Genomic DNA, 19539 nt, shown 5'->3' with positions numbered 1-19539 from the left:
GGTAGACAAGATGGTTGCGCCGCCATCGCGAGGGACCTGGAGAGGCTGGAGACCTGGTCTGAGAGGCACCTCATGAGGTCCGACAACGGGAGAGGCAAAGTCCATCACCAGGGGAGGAGTCACCCGAGTGTTACGCCAGGAACTGGCGGTGAAGCCCAGGGGTCAACACTGCGTCTAATCCTCTCTTTGTCTTCACGAACGATGCGGACGATGGGGCAGAGTGTACCCTCAGCAAGTCTACTGATGATCCCAAACTGGGAGGAGTGTCTGATGCAGCAGAGGGTCATGCTGCCTGCCAGAGCGACGTGGACAGGCAGGAGAAATGGCCTGACGGAACCTGATGGGGTTCAACAAGGGGAAGTTTGAAGTCGTGCCCCTGGGGAGGAACAAGCAGAGGCACCAGGCCATGCCGGGAGTGCCCAGCTGCAAAGGAGCTCTGCAGACAAGGAGCTGGAAGAGCAATGGTCTCCAAAGCAGAGGTGGAGCTGACTTAGGCAAGAGGAAGGGCTTCTGCAGAGGAAGCCCTTGTTGTTCTGAAGAGGAAGATTCAAGGAAACGCAACTGTCCTGATAAATAAGACAGGAGAACTAGTGACAATCGACGTGGAGAAGGCTGAGGTACTCCGACGAGGTTTAGCCTCAGTTTTCCCTGGCAGTGGCTTTTCCCTGGGCTGCATCAGGAGCAGCGCTGCCAGCAGCTTGCTGTGATTCTTCCTCTCAGCTCAGCTGTGGTGAGGCCACACCTGGAGGACTGGGTCCAGTTGGGGGCTCCCCAGTGCAGGAGAGGCACGGACGGAGCGGAGGGAGTCCAGTGAGCGGCAGCCCAGCCACTCCTGGGTGCAGGACTGGAGCATCTCTGCTACGAGGAGAGACAGAGAGCTGGGACTGTTCGTCCTGGAGAAGAGCGGGCTCGGCGGGGATCTCCTCGCTATATATAAATACGCAAAGAGAGGGTGCAAAGAAGACGAAGCCAGGCCCTTTCCGGTGGTGCCCAGTGTCCACCCGTCTCTAGGCAGCCTTGCTTGAGCAGGGGTTTGGAGCAGATGACCTGCAGAGGCCCCTCCCAAACCCTCTGCGAGTCTGGTGTTTTTGCAAAGACTTGAGCCAATGCAGGGTCGTTCAGAAAAAGGAGCCTGAGCAATCGGGAAATCGTGAAGCAGGCTTTGCTTTGATGGGCTTTGCAAGCCCAGGGTCTGTCTGTCAGGCTGGGTGAGGTCGTGGGTGCTGTCACAATGCAACAGCGGGATTTACCCGTGTTGCGTTAAAGTGTAAGGAAGTTTGGCAGGACCTAGCCGGCTTGCGTTTCAGCTTGTACTCAGATCTCAGAGGGGCTTGGGGCGGCTGGGCTTAGATTCTGAGTGATGCCCAATTTGGCGCTGTAAGTCCAGTTCCATTCGGTCTATGAAATTATCCCGATCAGGGATGCACAAATAGCAAAATACGCTTTCAGTCCAGTAAATGACTGGTGTAGTTTATTGAAGCAACACGAGTACAGGTTCTTTTGGATTGCCGGTGATATATACACTGTCTGCAAAAGCATGTGCAAATGCCAAGAATGTGACAAACACAATCTCAGTATGACGCAATGCTGACTTATGAAACAATGCCATAGAGAATGTTAGGATTGCCAGGGAAGCACTCGGTATAACCAAGAGTTCGAATCTCACCCAATAGGCGTCCCTGGTGGAGGAGGAGGTGGAGGAGGGGAGAGGTTCAGCCTGTCAACGGATCCCAGAAGTAAGCGATGGCCTTCCAACTTGTCTGTGATGGTGACTTGCCCTCCATTTTCCTTCTCTTGAGCCATTTTTAGACTATTTTCTTACTTGTAGGTGGAGCCTGAGTGACTCTAGTCATACGTGTCTTCGTTGTGATTGGTATAAATTTTTCTCGCTTTTGTTTACAGGTATAGGCTCAGAGAAATTCAGAATGCATGCTCAGTGAAGGGTGGTCGCACCTTGGCAGGCGGGTAGCCTTTGGGATGGAGGTGTGTTTTGGCATTATGATGAGATTATAAGGAGCAAAGTTCACCCAGAGGACATGTTTTGGCAGTTAGACTCAGGGCTGGCCATGCAATCTGTCAACTCCATAGTACCATCCACTTCCCTCTCCCTGCAGCGACAGCATAGAGCCTGTCTGCGGAGCCTTCACTGCGCTCTACCCTCCGCGCCATCCCTCTTCCAGTCAGCACACCAAGCTCCCGTGGCGTTACCAGTACCTAAGGCTGCAGGCTACGTTGGCAAGGGGACCATCCTGGAACAGATTCCTTGCATATCCGCCGCATCTCACGTTGGAAGTTTCCTCAACGCTGAACCTTCTCTTAAGAAGCGGACAAACATTTAGCCTCAACAAGTCACCTCCAGCACTTAGTCCACAAGGCGGCCCGTGGCTGTTATAGAGGTGGCAACAGTGGGTTTGGAGGATTCCGGACAAGGACACAAGGACACGCAGCCTTTATTTTCTAAAACCCTGTGTTTATTACAGATCAGCAGCAATCACCACTAGCAAGCCTACTGTGATTAAGAAGGCACATGATAGGTAAGTAGATAGCTAGCTAGTTACATTGATTGATAGCTGGGTAGGTAGGAAAGAGAGAGAGAGACAGCGAGGATGAGCTACTCTGTGTGTATTCCTCGTCGAATCAAATCTATGTCCGAGCTGGATCAGGACATTACTGGGGTTCCCCCACAAGGATGAACTCGCTCCCTTCAAAACCTCCTTCATTAGGCATGCTGACTACATCCCTTGTTACACTGTGCCGTTTGTGGGAAGAGGGTAAACGCACGCAGTCTCTTCCTGCCTCCAGAAATGGAGCCCTGAGGGTTGCCTCTGTCTTGCCCCTTGGCTTTCTGTACTTGTTGCAAGACTGGCGCTGCCCCGTGTGGAAAAGGAGTTGGAAAGCTGACTTTCTACAGGCTGTGCAAGATACTTTGGCTTGACGTTCTGGCTTCTTAGCAGGGCGTTTCCTTGCAAAGTAGCCAGGGCCAGTGTCGGCTCTCACTGACCCAGCAATCTGTTGAGCCCCTGCTCTAGGCAGTGCAGCACAGGGACATTCAACAGAAAACGTGGGCTTCCTTCCTACTTTGCTTTGTGGCTTTTGAGGCGTGCCAATGTGTAATGATTCTCTATCCAAACAAGCTCTCAGCCCACAAATGACCTTATGTCCAGTGCGAGGGATGAAAGACAAGGCTCTTTGCAAGCCCGCAAACTGCGTTTACAAAACGGGGTTTTGTAAAGGAAGGAACTCTTTTGCCTACTCAGCTGCCCGGGCTGTGCGAAGAGGGGAGAATGAAACAAGACTCCAAAGGTGATGCTCAATGTCTTTAATGAGAAAATCAAAGGAACATGCAAAAGATGAGAGCTCAGGCAATGCACTTTGGATGTTTGGCAAAGCTCCGAGAACTGCCCTAATGCTCGGAGCAGGCTTTGGGCATGGATGCTCCCCGTGCCCCTTACACCACCTTGTCTGCCCGGGAAGCTCAGCCGGGAGGGACGACAAGGCAAGTGGACAGTTCACCAACTCTAATCTACAGAGTCTTTTAATGGGAAAAAGGCAAAGAAGAAGACCACCGCAAGACCAAGAAATGCATTCGCCATGATGCAGAAAGCTCAGAGAAGTGTTCCCGTCTGAAGGCACACCCCCATGCCCGGGGTGCTTCTTTTCCAATTGCCCTTCAAGGCAAAGGAGAGTAAAGGTGGGAAAGAGGGCAGGCTGATGAGGAGAAGTAGGAGGCTGGCACAGGCACCCGCCTCCAGGCACAGAGGCGGAAGCTTGGCTCCTCTGCAGACCACTGCCGTGCTCTCAGGGCTGGCTCCAGGGCTCCCTTGGAAGCTTGTGGTGCTCGTCCACAGGCAGGTGATGGACGGGCTTTAGCAGAGGAGATTGCCCCGTCCGAGAGGTCCGCAGAGCCCACGGCCCAGCCCTGACCACCCAAAGCCCCCCAGGCCCAGGGAGCCCCCGGCACTGATGGGCACGCTGCTAGCGCTGAGCGAGCTCCCCACGGCAGCCGATGCTGTGGATCCCACGGCTGTGCTCTGAGGGAAGGAGCTGAGGATTGGGCCCGGCAGCGTCACCAGGACTGGCGAGGGCTGGATCGCAACGCTGGAGTCAGCACACCGGAGGACACACGGCTCGTTGCAGCTGTTTGCAAGCGGGGCTGGGCCGGAGGCACCTGGCAGGCACGGGCTGTAGCACGACATGTCTGGTGGAGGAGGGAGCTGACCCTGCAAGATGGAGGCGGGAGGGAGCAGAAGGCGTGAGCTGTCGCACCCTTTCAGGCCCCCCCAGCTCCCGGCTTAGCTCCTCTCGTGACCTGGGAGCTCAGCGGAGAGCAGGACCTTGGCAAGGGGCCTCGTTCCGGCAAGCTATGTCCGGCAAGAGGGTCCGCCACGGCGCCACGCTGTGTTTGGGCAGAACAGCACAGCGCAGCACAATGCAGCAGTTGTGCAGCACAAGGCACTCTGGTAGCACGACCCGATTGTTGAAGGCCCTGCAGTGGCACCAGAGGGGGTGTTTGTGGGTGTTTGGGTGGGCATGCGGTGGGTAGCTGTTGGTAGCTTAAGGGTGATCACAGAGGGGGAGGCTCCCCCTGTGCAACTCAAGCTCCTGTCCAGCCTGTCTCGCCTCTCCCCAGCGTGCCCGGTGGAGGCACTCTCCAGCCTCCGCTTGCTCCATTTCCAAGGGTACATCTCCAGACCGCAAGGCTGTTTCCTTCGCAGCCTACAACAAGGGTTCTGCTCCGCCTTGAAGGCTGCGCTGGAAAATTTGCTAGGGAAAAGCGAGTCCTCGGTTCACCGGCTCCCGAGGAAGGTAGGAGGAACTGGATGCAAACTGTTTCTCATCGGTTGAGTTTAGCCTTGCTGCTAGTGCCTCAGACAGGGCAAGATTTTCTACCGCAGACCAAGAGGCTCCCTCTCGCCATCACGCTGAGAAGGTCTTGCTCATCAGCCGCCGTTCCCAGCAGAAGGCAACTTATTCTGCCAGCATCTGGACCTCAGTTTGTTTGCTCTCTCAAACAGGTCTCCTCCCCCTCCCAAGCGCCCTGGTCTTGTCAGGTAAACTCCTCTCTCCCACTTCTTTCAGCGGGGGACAGGTCTGAGTAGAAGACAACGGGGCTCCTGAGGACATTAGCCACCATACCGCAAGACGTCTGGGGTGCGGGGGGGGGGGTTGGTCTAGGTCTCCTTTGGGAACTCCTCATCACGCTAATAATGAAACAAGGGCGCTGCTTCCCCACGGATGGTGGAGGAAGAAGCCCGGTCATTGTTTAGAGAGCGTCGGCCGTACCCGCGGAGCCTTGAAGAGAGCTACGACTGGCAAAGAAGGCCACCCAAGCCCCGTTTCAGGCGAAAGAAGCTACGCCTTCCCACGTTCCCTCCCAGAAGAGAAGTCAGGCGCGGTTGTCGGTCCAGGCCATTTGCGGAGGACGGGGGAGGAAAACGAGTGCAGCCCTCTCCACAAAATCCACTCTGAGCAGTGAGGAGACAAGAGGCAAAGGGAACTGAACTGAGACTTACCGATTTCACAGAGGAGAGGAAGGCCCAAGCAGAGGATAGAGCAGCTGGGAGCTGGGCACCTTCTTATACTGCAGCCCAGAGCCCTGAGGCAGCTGAAATGGCATGAACGTGAAGCACAGGCAGAAAGGGTAATTTGGGCTTTCAAAGCTCTGCTGGCAGATGAAAGACATTCCTCCTTCCCCTGAACTGTTTGGCTGTCTTGTTGTGCCACGTAAGGTGGAAGAGATTTGTTTGAGGGCAAATCTGTTTCTGCCTCAGACCAATTCTCCGTTTGAGGGCTCATTGCAGTTGCTGGTGAGGACGTGCAGAAGATTCAGGCCGCGAGCAGGTGTTGCGCTCGTCCTCCCCTTGCTGGGGATCATGGCCACCACTTAGGACTTCACCCGTGGAGCGCTGATGAAGGGACCTCTCGAGCGTTTCCCGTTGACAGGCGGAGGCCGAGCCTGAGCAACAGCGGTGCCCGCAGGCTATGGAGGAGCTCAGAGCACAGGCAAGCCTCTGTAGGAGGACTGTCCCAGTGCAGGACAGAGCCTGGAGGAGACTCAGGTCCGCTGGGGTGGGCGGAAGGTGGCGGTCAGGCAAGGCCCCCTGCGATCTGGATAGAAACCCTTGTGTGTGTGCAGGGCGAGGGACCCTGAGGCCAACTGCTGCAGTGGGTCAGGCCTCCCCATGGCAAGTCTCTGCTCCCCTCCGGCCTCGATGATGCACGCACTTTGGTGCCACGCAAAGGGCAGTTCAGCTGTTGCCTTCAGCCAGGGAAGGTCAGAGTTTTTTCCTGGAGAAGGGCGCAGCCCGTGCCTTACCTGACTGGCCGTACTCATTCCACACCTGAGGAGAGGCCAGAGCTCCACGAGGCCCTGGAGAGTGATGAAGGAGGCTGCTGAGTCATGCCCGAAAGTGAGCCGTAGCCAGGAGAATCTGTTGGCTTCAGCACTGTGTTGCAGAGCCACAGTCATCTTGGCACCGTTCCCCGGTGGGTTGTTTTTGCGGTCACTGACCCAGAGGCTCTGGCTTGTTTGCTCTCGCTAAGGGACAGAGAGGCACATGCAGTGCCCTTTAATTGCAAGGTGGTGTCAGCAGACCGCCTTGCGCTTACCTGTGAGTCACCAAAAAGTGCTGAGGCATTGTAAGAAACCTCAGGTGAACCTCGGTGCGAGTCATCCACGTCCTGGCATCCGCGATACTGGGGAAAAAGCTTCCGGTGTGTAAGTGACTCTGGTCACGACCCCACATCCTTGTACTTGCAGAAACGTAGCCTTCCTTGCAGTGTTGTCGCGGCCATTGGCATCTTGCCCGACCGCTTGGTGATGCCTTGAAACACCGTCACGCTCCTTGATGAAAGGGCAGACAAAGGAGGACAGCAGAGATGTGCCCTGGCGTTCCTACTCTCGGTCACTGGTGGAGCACAGACCAAAAAGAGGAAAGTTGCTGTCCTTACGTGGCCAGGGGCTGGAAAGGCAACTTTTCTGATGGGCCGGTGTGCCAGAGCATGGGACTGAGGCAGCAGGCGTTGAGTGGCACCGCGTGGTTCAAGCTGTCACTCAGCAAGATATCGAGGCAACCGTGCTGGTCTGGAAAGGTCCGGGGACGCTCTGAGGCCCGGTGTGGGTCTCCAGCCCCAGGCGATGGCTAGAAAACTGTCAGGAGATGTCCCGTGCTCCTTGGGAAGACGAGCCACGCTCTCACTCGGGCAGAATAGTATTTGGCGGCAAGAGACCAGGACAGAACCTCCGCTTCTCACGTGGTGCCTTCTTTGTCACCAGGCAGGACCACACCACAGCCCTTTAGAGCTGCGGTAGAGCAGGTAGTGAGTGCCAGTGCTGGGCTGCTCTTCTCCATGGCCTGCCATCTTGCCCTGCTGCTGGCTGTGGGAGGGGTGTGGGGGGCGTTCCTCTACGGCGTGAGGAGCGTGTCCTTTGCTGGGACGGAGCGCACCCTCATCAAGTGTGCAGCTGGTACCAAACGCGGAGGGGTGAGTGGTAGACAAGATGGTTGCGCCGCCATCGCGAGGGACCTGGAGAGGCTGGAGACCTGGTCTGAGAGGCACCTCATGAGGTCCGACAACGGGAGAGGCAAAGTCCATCACCAGGGGAGGAGTCACCCGAGTGTTACGCCAGGAACTGGCGGTGAAGCCCAGGGGTCAACACTGCGTCTAATCCTCTCTTTGTCTTCACGAACGATGCGGACGATGGGGCAGAGTGTACCCTCAGCAAGTCTACTGATGATCCCAAACTGGGAGGAGTGTCTGATGCAGCAGAGGGTCATGCTGCCTGCCAGAGCGACGTGGACAGGCAGGAGAAATGGCCTGACGGAACCTGATGGGGTTCAACAAGGGGAAGTTTGAAGTCGTGCCCCTGCGGAGGAACAAGCAGAGGCACCAGGCCATGCCGGGAGTGCCCAGCTGCAAAGGAGCTCTGCAGACAAGGAGCTGGAAGAGCAATGGTCTCCAAAGCAGAGGTGGAGCTGACTTAGGCAAGAGGAAGGGCTTCTGCAGAGGAAGCCCTTGTTGTTCTGAAGAGGAAGATTCAAGGAAACGCAACTGTCCTGATAAATAAGACAGGAGAACTAGTGACAATCGACGTGGAGAAGGCTGAGGTACTCCGACGAGGTTTAGCCTCAGTTTTCCCTGGCAGTGGCTTTTCCCTGGGCTGCATCAGGAGCAGCGCTGCCAGCAGCTTGCTGTGATTCTTCCTCTCAGCTCAGCTGTGGTGAGGCCACACCTGGAGGACTGGGTCCAGTTGGGGGCTCCCCAGTGCAGGAGAGGCACGGACGGAGCGGAGGGAGTCCAGTGAGCGGCAGCCCAGCCACTCCTGGGTGCAGGACTGGAGCATCTCTGCTACGAGGAGAGACAGAGAGCTGGGACTGTTCGTCCTGGAGAAGAGCGGGCTCGGCGGGGATCTCCTCGCTATATATAAATACGCAAAGAGAGGGTGCAAAGAAGACGAAGCCAGGCCCTTTCCGGTGGTGCCCAGTGTCCACCCGTCTCTAGGCAGCCTTGCTTGAGCAGGGGTTTGGAGCAGATGACCTGCAGAGGCCCCTCCCAAACCCTCTGCGAGTCTGGTGTTTTTGCAAAGACTTGAGCCAATGCAGGGTCGTTCAGAAAAAGGAGCCTGAGCAATCGGGAAATCGTGAAGCAGGCTTTGCTTTGATGGGCTTTGCAAGCCCAGGGTCTGTCTGTCAGGCTGGGTGAGGTCGTGGGTGCTGTCACAATGCAACAGCGGGATTTACCCGTGTTGCGTTAAAGTGTAAGGAAGTTTGGCAGGACCTAGCCGGCTTGCGTTTCAGCTTGTACTCAGATCTCAGAGGGGCTTGGGGCGGCTGGGCTTAGATTCTGAGTGATGCCCAATTTGGCGCTGTAAGTCCAGTTCCATTCGGTCTATGAAATTATCCCGATCAGGGATGCACAAATAGCAAAATACGCTTTCAGTCCAGTAAATGACTGGTGTAGTTTATTGAAGCAACACGAGTACAGGTTCTTTTGGATTGCCGGTGATATATACACTGTCTGCAAAAGCATGTGCAAATGCCAAGAATGTGACAAACACAATCTCAGTATGACGCAATGCTGACTTATGAAACAATGCCATAGAGAATGTTAGGATTGCCAGGGAAGCACTCGGTATAACCAAGAGTTCGAATCTCACCCAATAGGCGTCCCTGGTGGAGGAGGAGGTGGAGGAGGGGAGAGGTTCAGCCTGTCAACGGATCCCAGAAGTAAGCGATGGCCTTCCAACTTGTCTGTGATGGTGACTTGCCCTCCATTTTCCTTCTCTTGAGCCATTTTTAGACTATTTTCTTACTTGTAGGTGGAGCCTGAGTGACTCTAGTCATACGTGTCTTCGTTGTGATTGGTATAAATTTTTCTCGCTTTTGTTTACAGGTATAGGCTCAGAGAAATTCAGAATGCATGCTCAGTGAAGGGTGGTCGCACCTTGGCAGGCGGGTAGCCTTTGGGATGGAGGTGTGTTTTGGCATTATGATGAGATTATAAGGAGCAAAGTTCACCCAGAGGACATGTTTTGGCAGTTAGACTCAGGGCTGGCCATGCAATCTGTCAGCTCCATAGTACCATCCACTTCCCTCTCCCTGCAGCGACAGCATAGAGCCTGTCTGCGGAGCCTTCACTGCGCTCTACCCTCCGCGCCATCTCTCTTCCAGTCAGCACACCAAGCTCCCGTGGCGTTACCAGTACCTAAGGCTGCAGGCTACGTTGGCGAGGGGACCATCCTGGAACAGATTCCTTGCATATCCGCCGCATCTCACGTTGGAAGTTTCCTCAACGCTGAACCTTCTCTTAAGAAGCGGACAAACATTTAGCCTCAACAAGTCACCTCCAGCACTTAGTCCACAAGGCGGCCCATGGCTGTATAGAGATGGCAACAGTGGGTTTGGAGGATTCCGGACAAGGACACCAGGACACGCAGGCTTTATTTTCTAAAACCCTGTGTTTATTACAGATCAGCAGCAATCACCACTAGCAAGCCTACTGTGATTAAGAAGGCACATGATAGGTAAGTAGATAGCTAGCTCGTTACATTGATTGATAGCTGGGTAGGTAGGAAAGAGAGAGAGAGACAGCGAGGATGAGCTACTCTGTGTGTATTCCTCGTCGAATCAAATCTATGTCCGAGCTGGATCAGGACATTACTGGGGTTCCCCCACAAGGATGAACTCGCTCCCTTCAAAACCTCCTTCATTAGGCATGCTGACTACATCCCTTGTTACACTGTGCCGTTTGTGGGAAGAGGGTAAACGCACGCAGTCTCTTCCTGCCTCCAGAAATGGAGCCCTGAGGGTTGCCTCTGTCTTGCTCCTTGGCTTTCTGTACTTGTTGCAAGACTGGCGCTGCCCCGTGTGGAAAAGGAGTTGGAAAGCTGACTTTCTACAGGCTGTGCAAGATACTTTGGCTTGACGTTCTGGCTTCTTAGCAGGGCGTTTCCTCGCAAAGTAGCCAGGGCCAGTGTCGGCTCTCACTGACCCAGCAATCTGTTGAGCCCCTGCTCTAGGCAGTGCAGCACAGGGACATTCAACAGAAAACGTGGGCTTCCTTCCTACTTTGCTTTGTGGCTTTTGAGGCGTGCCAATGTGTAATGATTCTCTATCCAAACAAGCTCTCAGCCCACAAATGACCTTATGTCCAGTGCGAGGGATGAAAGACAAGGCTCTTTGCAAGCCCGCAAACTGCGTTTACAAAACGGGGTTTTGTAAAGGAAGGAACTCTTTTGCCTACTCAGCTGCCCGGGCTGTGCGAAGAGGGGAGAATGAAACAAGACTCCAAAGGTGATGCTCAATGTCTTTAATGAGAAAATCAAAGGAACATGCAAAAGATGAGAGCTCAGGCAATGCACTTTGGATGTTTGGCAAAGCTCCGAGAACTGCCCTAATGCTCGGAGCAGGCTTTGGGCATGGATGCTCCCCGTGCCCCTTACACCACCTTGTCTGCCCGGGAAGCTCAGCCGGGAGGGACGACAAGGCAAGTGGACAGTTCACCAACTCTAATCTACAGAGTCTTTTAATGGGAAAAAGGCAAAGAAGACCACCGCAAGACCAAGAAATGCATTCGCCATGATGCAGAAAGCTCAGAGAAGTGTTCCCGTCTGAAGGCACACCCCCATGCCCGGGGTGCTTCTTTTCCAATTGCCCTTCAAGGCAAAGGAGAGTAAAGGTGGGAAAGAGGGCAGGCTGATGAGGAGAAGTAGGAGGCTGGCACAGGCACCCGCCTCCAGGCACAGAGGCGGAAGCTTGGCTCCTCTGCAGACCACTGCCGTGCTCTCAGGGCTGGCTCCAGGGCTCCCTTGGAAGCTTGTGGTGCTCGTCCACAGGCAGGTGATGGACGGGCTTTAGCAGAGGAGATTGCCCCGTCCGAGAGGTCCGCAGAGCCCACGGCCCAGCCCTGACCACCCAAAGCCCCCCAGGCCCAGGGAGCCCCCGGCACTGATGGGCACGCTGCTAGCGCTGAGCGAGCTCCCCACGGCAGCCGATGCTGTGGATCCCACGGCTGTGCTCTGAGGGAAGGAGCTGAGGATTGGGCCCGGCAGCGTCACCAGGACTGGCGAGGGCTGGATCGCAACGCTGGAGTCAGCACACCGGAGGACACACGGCTCGTTGCAGCTGTTTGCAAGCGGGGCTGGGCCGGAGGCACCTGGCAGGCACGGGCTGTAGCACGACATGTCTGGTGGAGGAGGGAGCTGACCCTGCAAGATGGAGGCGGGAGGGAGCAGAAGGCGTGAGCTGTCGCACCCTTTCAGCCCCCCCCAAGCTCCCGGCTTAGCTCCTCTCGTGACCTGGGAGCTCAGCGGAGAGCAGGACCTTGGCAAGGGGCCTCGTTCCGGCAAGCTATGTCCGGCAAGAGGGTCCGCCACGGCGCCACGCTGTGTTTGGGCAGAACAGCACAGTGCAGCACAATGCAGCAGTTGTGCAGCACAAGGCACTCTGGTAGCACGACCTGATTGTTGAAGGCCCTGCAGTGGCACCAGAGGGGGTGTTTGTGGGTGTTTGGGTGGGCATGCGGTGGGTAGCTGTTGGTAGCTTAAGGGTGATCACAGAGGGGGAGGCTCCCCCTGTGCAACTCAAGCTCCTGTCCAGCCTGTCTCGCCTCTCCCCAGCGTGCCCGGTGGAGGCACTCTCCAGCCTCCGCTTGCTCCATTTCCAAGGGTACATCTCCAGACCGCAAGGCTGTTTCCTTCGCAGCCTACAACAAGGGTTCTGCTCCGCCTTGAAGGCTGCGCTGGAAAATTTGCTAGGGAAAAGCGAGTCCTCGGTTCACCGGCTCCCGAGGAAGGTAGGAGGAACTGGATGCAAACTGTTTCTCATCGGTTGAGTTTAGCCTTGCTGCTAGTGCCTCAGACAGGGCAAGATTTTCTACCGCAGACCAAGAGGCTCCCTCTCGCCATCACGCTGAGAAGGTCTTGCTCATCAGCCGCCGTTCCCAGCAGAAGGCAACTTATTCTGCCAGCATCTGGACCTCAGTTTGTTTGCTCTCTCAAACAGGTCTCCTCCCCCTCCCAAGCGCCCTGGTCTTGTCAGGTAAACTCCTCTCTCCCACTTCTTTCAGCGGGGGACAGGTCTGAGTAGAAGACAACGGGGCTCCTGAGGACATTAGCCACCATACCGCAAGACGTCTGGGGTGCGGGGGGGGGGGTTGGTCTAGGTCTCCTTTGGGAACTCCTCATCACGCTAATAATGAAACAAGGGCGCTGCTTCCCCACGGATGGTGGAGGAAGAAGCCCGGTCATTGTTTAGAGAGCGTCGGCCGTACCCGCGGAGCCTTGAAGAGAGCTACGACTGGCAAAGAAGGCCACCCAAGCCCCGTTTCAGGTGAAAGAAGCTACGCCTTCCCACGTTCCCTCCCAGAAGAGAAGTCAGGCGTGGTTGTCGGTCCAGGCCATTTGCGGAGGACGGGGGAGGAAAACGAGTGCAGCCCTGTCCACAAAATCCGCTCTGAGCAGTGAGGAGACAAGAGGCAAAGGGAACTGAACTGAGACTTACCGATTTCACAGAGGAGAGGAAGGCCCAAGCAGAGGATAGAGCAGCTGGGAGCTGGGCACCTTCTTATACTGCAGCCCAGAGCCCTGAGGCAGCTGAAATGGCATGAACGTGAAGCACAGGCAGAAAGGGTAATTTGGGCTTTCAAAGCTCTGCTGGCAGATGAAAGACATTCCTCCTTCCCCTGAACTGTTTGGCTGTCTTGTTGTGCCACGTAAGGTGGAAGAGATTTGTTTGAGGGCAAATCTGTTTCTGCCTCAGACCAATTCTCCGTTTGAGGGCTCATTGCAGTTGCTGGTGAGGACGTGCAGAAGATTCAGGCCACGAGCAGGTGTTGCGCTCGTCCTCCCCTTGCTGGGGATCATGGCCACCACTTAGGACTTCACCCGTGGAGCGCTGATGAAGGGACCTCTCGAGCGTTTCCCGTTGACAGGCGGAGGCCGAGCCTGAGCAACAGCGGTGCCCGCAGGCTATGGAGGAGCTCAGAGCACAGGCAAGCCTCTGTAGGAGGACTGTCCCAGTGCAGGACAGAGCCTGGAGGAGACTCAGGTCCGCTGGGGTGGGCGGAAGGTGGCGGTCAGGCAAGGCCCCCTGCGATCTGGATAGAAACCCTTGTGTGTGTGCAGGGCGAGGGACCCTGAGGCCAACTGCTGCAGTGGGTCAGGCCTCCCCATGGCAAGTCTCTGCTCCCCTCCGGCCTCGATGATGCACGCACTTTGGTGCCACGCAAAGGGCAGTTCAGCTGTTGCCTTCAGCCAGGGAAGGTCAGAGTTTTTTCCTGGAGAAGGGCGCAGCCCGTGCCTTACCTGACTGGCCGTACTCATTCCACACCTGAGGAGAGGCCAGAGCTCCACGAGGCCCTGGAGAGTGATGAAGGAGGCTGCTGAGTCATGCCCGAAAGTGAGCCGTAGCCAGGAGAATCTGTTGGCTTCAGCACTGTGTTGCAGAGCCACAGTCATCTTGGCACCGTTCCCCGGTGGGTTGTTTTTGCGGTCACTGACCCAGAGGCTCTGGCTTGTTTGCTCTCGCTAAGGGACAGAGAGGCACATGCAGTGCCCTTTAATTGCAAGGTAGTGTCAGCAGACCGCCTTGCGCTTACCTGTGAGTCACCAAAAAGTGCTGAGGCATTGTAAGAAACCTCAGGTGAACCTCGGTGCGAGTCATCCACGTCCTGGCATCCACGATACTGGGTCATGCTGCCTGCCAGAGGGACGTGGATAGGCAGGAGAAATGGCCTGACGGAACCTGATGGGGTTCAACAAGGGGAAGTTTGAAGTCGTGCCCCTGCGGAGGAACAAGCAGAGGCACCAGGCCATGCCGGGAGTGCCCAGCTGCAAAGGAGCTCTCCAGACAAGGAGCTGGAACAGCAATGGTCTCCAAAGCAGAGTTGGAGCTGACTTAGGCAAGAGGAAGGGCTTCTGCAGAGGAAGCCCTTGTTGTTCTGAAGAGGAAGATTCAAGGAAACGCAACTGTCCTAATAAATAAGACAGGAGAACTAGTGACAATCGACGTGGAGAAGGCTGAGGTACTCCGACGAGGTTAAGCCTCAGTTTTCCCTGGCAGAGAGACACAGTGAGGCTTTGTAACGTACTACCCAGCGCAGCCTCAAGAGTAGGGCCTTGTGAGATAGTGTCGCGGCATAGTGTCACAGGAGGGCTTTGTGAGCTTCCAGCCCAGCATAGAGTCACAGTTGGGTGTTGTTACATGCAGGCTCAGTACCGTGTCACAACAAGTTTTTGTGACCTCATGTCCTCCAACAAAGTCAAAAAAGTGTTGTCATAGAGTGGCAGAGAACAGAGTCACCATAGGGCCTCATAAAATCATGGCCATGCGCAGAGTCACACTATGGTATACTAAAATCATGGCCAAGGAGAGCGTCACAGCAGGCCCTCACAATATCACGACATGGCAAAGAGTCACGTTGACGATTAGTAACATCAGTGGCAGGCAGAGAGTCAAAGGAGGTCTGTGTGACTACATGGGCCTGCAGAGTCACAGTGGGGCATTATATTGTCACGACTGCAGAGTCTCAACAGGACCTATGGACATCACATCTGAGCACAGACTCTCAGAAGGCAACCTTGTTCCTCTGTAAGATCGTGGTCCGGCACAAAGGTAGTGTAACTTCTTGTGACCTCACAACCAGGCTCAGAGTCACAATTGCACGTTGTAACACCATGGCCCAGCAGAGAGTCGCAGCAGAGCTTTGTGATCTCATTTCCCAGCCTGGAGTTACAGTGGGATGTTTAACATCATCGCCCAACACAGCATTCCAGCAGGGCCTTGTGAGCTCACGGCCCGAAAGAGTCGCAGTGGTGGCTTGTAACATCGTGGCTCAGTACTGTAGTCCTAAAGCTAGGAAAAAACAAGAAAACCTTGAAGAAAATAGGGAGGCCTGTAGCTTGTGTAGTCTTTCTATAGCTTGTGTAGTCTTTTAGATGAAAGAAAGAGACAGGTAGCCTTGAGCTAGCAGAAGCAAGGAAGATAAGGAAGAAAAGGTAAAAAACAAGGAGAAAAATAGCTCCAGACTGACCTATAGTAACCTTTTGCTCATAAAGGGTCATTAACATATTAAAAATCACACCCATCAAAATGCTAATGTATGCTAATGTGGGATTTGGTGTTCCTCTGTAATGCACAAACTCAGTAGTGATAAGTTAGGTGAGCTGTAATGTAATAGCCAATCAAAAGTAGCCAAAGAGAGAGTTTTCACAAGTTTGCTGTGTATAAATTATGGTGATTTGAGTCAGAGGTGTGCTTATTTCACGAAAGATCACCAAGCATTTGACTCTGCAGAGTTATATAATTAATTATTTGATTAAAAGACCTTCGTGTGGATTCTGAATTTGTGCTTATTGGCACAGTGCACTGGGCACGAACCTATGGACAACAGTTTTGGCAACCCAGATGGGACCCCTAAATTAGCCTTGCCTGGTCTATCTCAACAGCATCGGCATTGGAGGGGAGCACGCCAGAGACCAAACGCGCACTGGTGATTTTCTCAGGGTCTGGCCTTGACCCTCCAAGAGTCCAGACCCAGCAGGTGGTACAACAGCGCAACACTCTGAGGAATACACCGAGTGTCTGGGGATCAAAGGGAGTCACTGGACTGGTGAGTATGATTCATATCTTCCTATAGGTATACAGAGAGCAGATTGTCAGCCTCACATGTAGATGCTGTGATTTAGCAAGAACAGGAAACTGTTCTGTGAGCTATTGGAATAAAGTTAAGTGATAGCAGCTGCTAGAGGAAATGGGAAGCAGTCGGTCCATACACCCGCCTCCCCCCCCTTTTCCCACCGGGATGTATCCTCAGCAATTGGTGATTATTTGATAAAAGGTGATTATTTGATAAAAGATAAAATGAGGCTCTATTGTAATCAGGAGTGGACTCAGTACAAATTAGATAGTGGAGAACAAGTGGCCAGAAAACAGATCCTTTAAGTATGATACCGTATGGCAATTGTTGTTATTTTGCCAGCAGGAAGGAAAATGGGATGAAGTGATGTATGTTAGCACTTTCATGTCACTGTATCGGGACTTGCAAAGTCAGACGGAGTGTGGATTGCGGGGAGATCGTGTTATGTTATGCGCTGAAAAGAAAGGGAAAAAAGAGAATGATAACCCCCCTAAAATTTATCTTAACTTAATTTTATCTTTATCTTAACTTAATGTTTTTAAGATCACCAAGCGCCTGACTCTGCAGAGTTATATAATTCATTATTTGATTAAAAGACATTCGTGTGGATTCTGACTCTGTGCTTATCGGTAAGGCGCACCAGGCACAAACCTACGGACAACACTGAGGCAACCCAAACACCTCCCTAGGACACACAAACACCTCCATGAGGCACCCAAGCATCTCACCAGGAGAGCCAAGCATCTGCCTGGAGTACCAACACACTTCCTGACAGAACTCAAGCATTTCACTGCAGCACCAAAGCATTTCCCCTGGGAACCCAAGCACCTCCTGAGGCACCCATTCATCTCCCCAGGTGCTTAGTGTCTGGCTGTCACCAAGCGTAGTTATGTTTTGGAAGGGATCTTAAAAATTATCAAACACAACCCCCCCCCCCGCCATACTCAGGGATTCCACCCACTAGATCAGGTTAGGCAAGGCCCCATACAGCCTTGCCTTGAATACTTCCAGGGACTGGGCATCCAAAACTGTTCTTGGTAACCTGTTCCTCAGCCTTACTATCCTTACTGTGAAGAATTTCCTCCGAATATGTAATCTAAAGGAATCCTCGACTAGTTTAAGAACATGTCCAAGAAGATGCTTGGGTGCTCCAGCATGGTGCTTGCATGCCCTGGGGAGATGCTTCAGTGCTCAAAAGGGGAGATTGGGATATGCTTGGGAACTCCAAAGAGGTGCTTGGGTGCCCTGGGGTGATGCTTGGGTGCTCCACGGAAGTGCTTAGCTTCACCAGGGAAGTGCTTCAGTGCCCTGTGGAGATGCTGAAGTGCTCTGGGAGATGCCAGAGATCCCTGGGAAATGCCTGATTGCTATTTCCAGCAGCAACTGTGTCTGGATTCTCTAGATTTCTGAAAATGACGGATCATACTCAGTCCTGGGAAGGAACAGATTTTGAAGTTGAGCTCCCTACACATAATCCTGGCTACAATAGACTGTGTTATCAAAGGTGCCTTTTAAACAACATTGATAGAAACTCAGGGGGCAATAGTACTGACCCTGGTTGTGGAAATATTATCCATGAAGTAGGGAATAATCCATACTGTACCTGGTAGCTACGGGAATGCTAATATACATAATGCAAACCAGATAGATACAACGGGAGAATCCTGTAACCGGATGGTCAGTCCCAAATGGCAAGGGGTGGTACTGACTATGTGGCAATCAAGCCAGGAAGGTGTTGCCCCTAGGATGGAAGGGAGCTTGCACCCTGGGGGCAATAATTCCAAATGTAACTATTACTGAAGACCCGCAAAGCCAAAGCCCCCCTGAGACCCTACACAGAATGAAAATGAATCCAGATGATCCTCTAGTAAAAAGAAACACAGGGCATTTTGTGGTTTTGCAAGGTGGTTTTTACCTTGGTTGGTGCGAGTGAATTAGAAAAAGCTACTGTAAATATCTCAGCTCTAATTGAAGAACTAGAAAGTAACACTCTGAGTGCAGTCCGGGCACTAAAAAAGGAGGTAACAAGTTTGTCAAAAATAGTACTCCAGAACTGAACAGTACTAGATTTATTACTAGCCTCACAAGGAGGAGCATGCAATTAATGTGTGTAATTAATGCTGGCTGCTGCATACATGTAGATCAAACGGGACAAATTTGACTGATCTCAAAAACATTTGGGAAAAAAAAAAACAAGACCCTACATAGAGCGGCCGAAGATGACACTTCCTGGGGATTTAGAAACAGTTGGGAGAAACTAACTTCTGATTTGTGGAAGAACTCTATAACTCAAAGCAAACGAGTTATAAAGTAGGTTATGTGGTTTATGTCGGTGCCGAGCACATGCGGGATAGCTCCCAAAGGCATGCGTGCCCCAACGCAGCAACTTGCCTTGGTTATATGCAGTAAAGAGTTACATATGCATGAAGTTTCCCAATACGCCTATACATATTCATAACCTATCCCCACTTTGTATTAAAATTAGTTCCAATCAGTCATTTCCATGAACTCCTCCCATCTGCGCCTGCGCAGTGCCTTCTGGTGGTGGTCGCTGGGGGGTTGTGGGGATGAAGTCCAATAACTCCTCTTCATCACCACTAGTTGACCCCCTGCCTTTGTACAGACTCAGCTGCTCCTTGGCTCTTGTCCAAACCACAAGGTCCATCTCAGCTGGTTTTTGAGACAGGTTCTCCATTTTTATCAGGAAACACCTTCCGTGAGGGGCCCCAAGACCCCTTGTTTCGGTTAATTTGCACAGTAGTAAGCAAAGACATTCAGCAACATCTATTTTTAATGCGATTACGCAAGCCCCCATTCTTCTACCCCTGGCTTCAACAAAGCAGGGATTTGGCCCTGGGGTGTCAGGGCTGGGAGCGCCTTGCCCCGCAGCATGCCGGGAGTTGCGGTCTTTGGGCTCCGGGCTTCCTGTCGGCCACGTTGGCTTCTGCGGTATGCTGGGAAATGTCGTTCCGCGCTGCCGCTCGGCTTCCAAGCCGGGAACAACACGGAGACAGGTAGGAAGGGCAGTTGTTTCCTCCGCACCAGTGGACCGGGGTGCCTCTTTTTGCCGCTTCCGTGTGGTTTTCCGCGCGGATCCCACTGCTTCTGTTAACGAGAAAACCTTTTGAGAAGCCGTGCCTGCTTCCACGCGTGCGCGGAGTCAGCTGGCGAAAAAGCAGTACCTCCGGCGGGGGGGGCGGCGCGCATGCGCAGTAGTGGTGCGTCGCCCTATGCCGCCACCTGCTGCTGGGAACGTGGCACTGCAGGCGGAGCGGCTGGGGCAGGGAAAGCCCCGGGCGGGGGGTGGGGAGGGGCGTCGGGCCGCAGGTCAGGAAGCCGGGGGCTGGCTCCGGGCCATCCGCAGCGTCAGGTGACCTGAGGGTCTTGCCCCACAGCATGCTG

At 53.8% G+C, this 19539-nt stretch overlaps 1 long non-coding RNA gene across 3 annotated transcripts in view; it reads left to right on the top strand.

Annotated features, from left to right (window-relative positions):
* Positions 1-19047: 19047 nt before the first annotated feature.
* Positions 19048-19539, top strand: part of LOC106030057 (uncharacterized) — a 105018-nt gene continuing 104526 nt past the window's right edge. For all 3 annotated transcript variants that reach the window (XR_010832740.1, XR_010832741.1, XR_010832742.1), the window contains exon 1: positions 19048-19151. This is a non-coding gene — a long non-coding RNA (uncharacterized lncRNA). The remainder of the gene's footprint in view (positions 19152-19539) is intronic.

This window comes from Anser cygnoides, chromosome 7, assembly GCF_040182565.1.
Source record: "Anser cygnoides isolate HZ-2024a breed goose chromosome 7, Taihu_goose_T2T_genome, whole genome shotgun sequence".
In the NCBI taxonomy this organism is placed as follows: Eukaryota; Metazoa; Chordata; class Aves; order Anseriformes; family Anatidae; genus Anser; species Anser cygnoides.
This window is presented reverse-complemented; position numbering and strand designations above follow the sequence as displayed.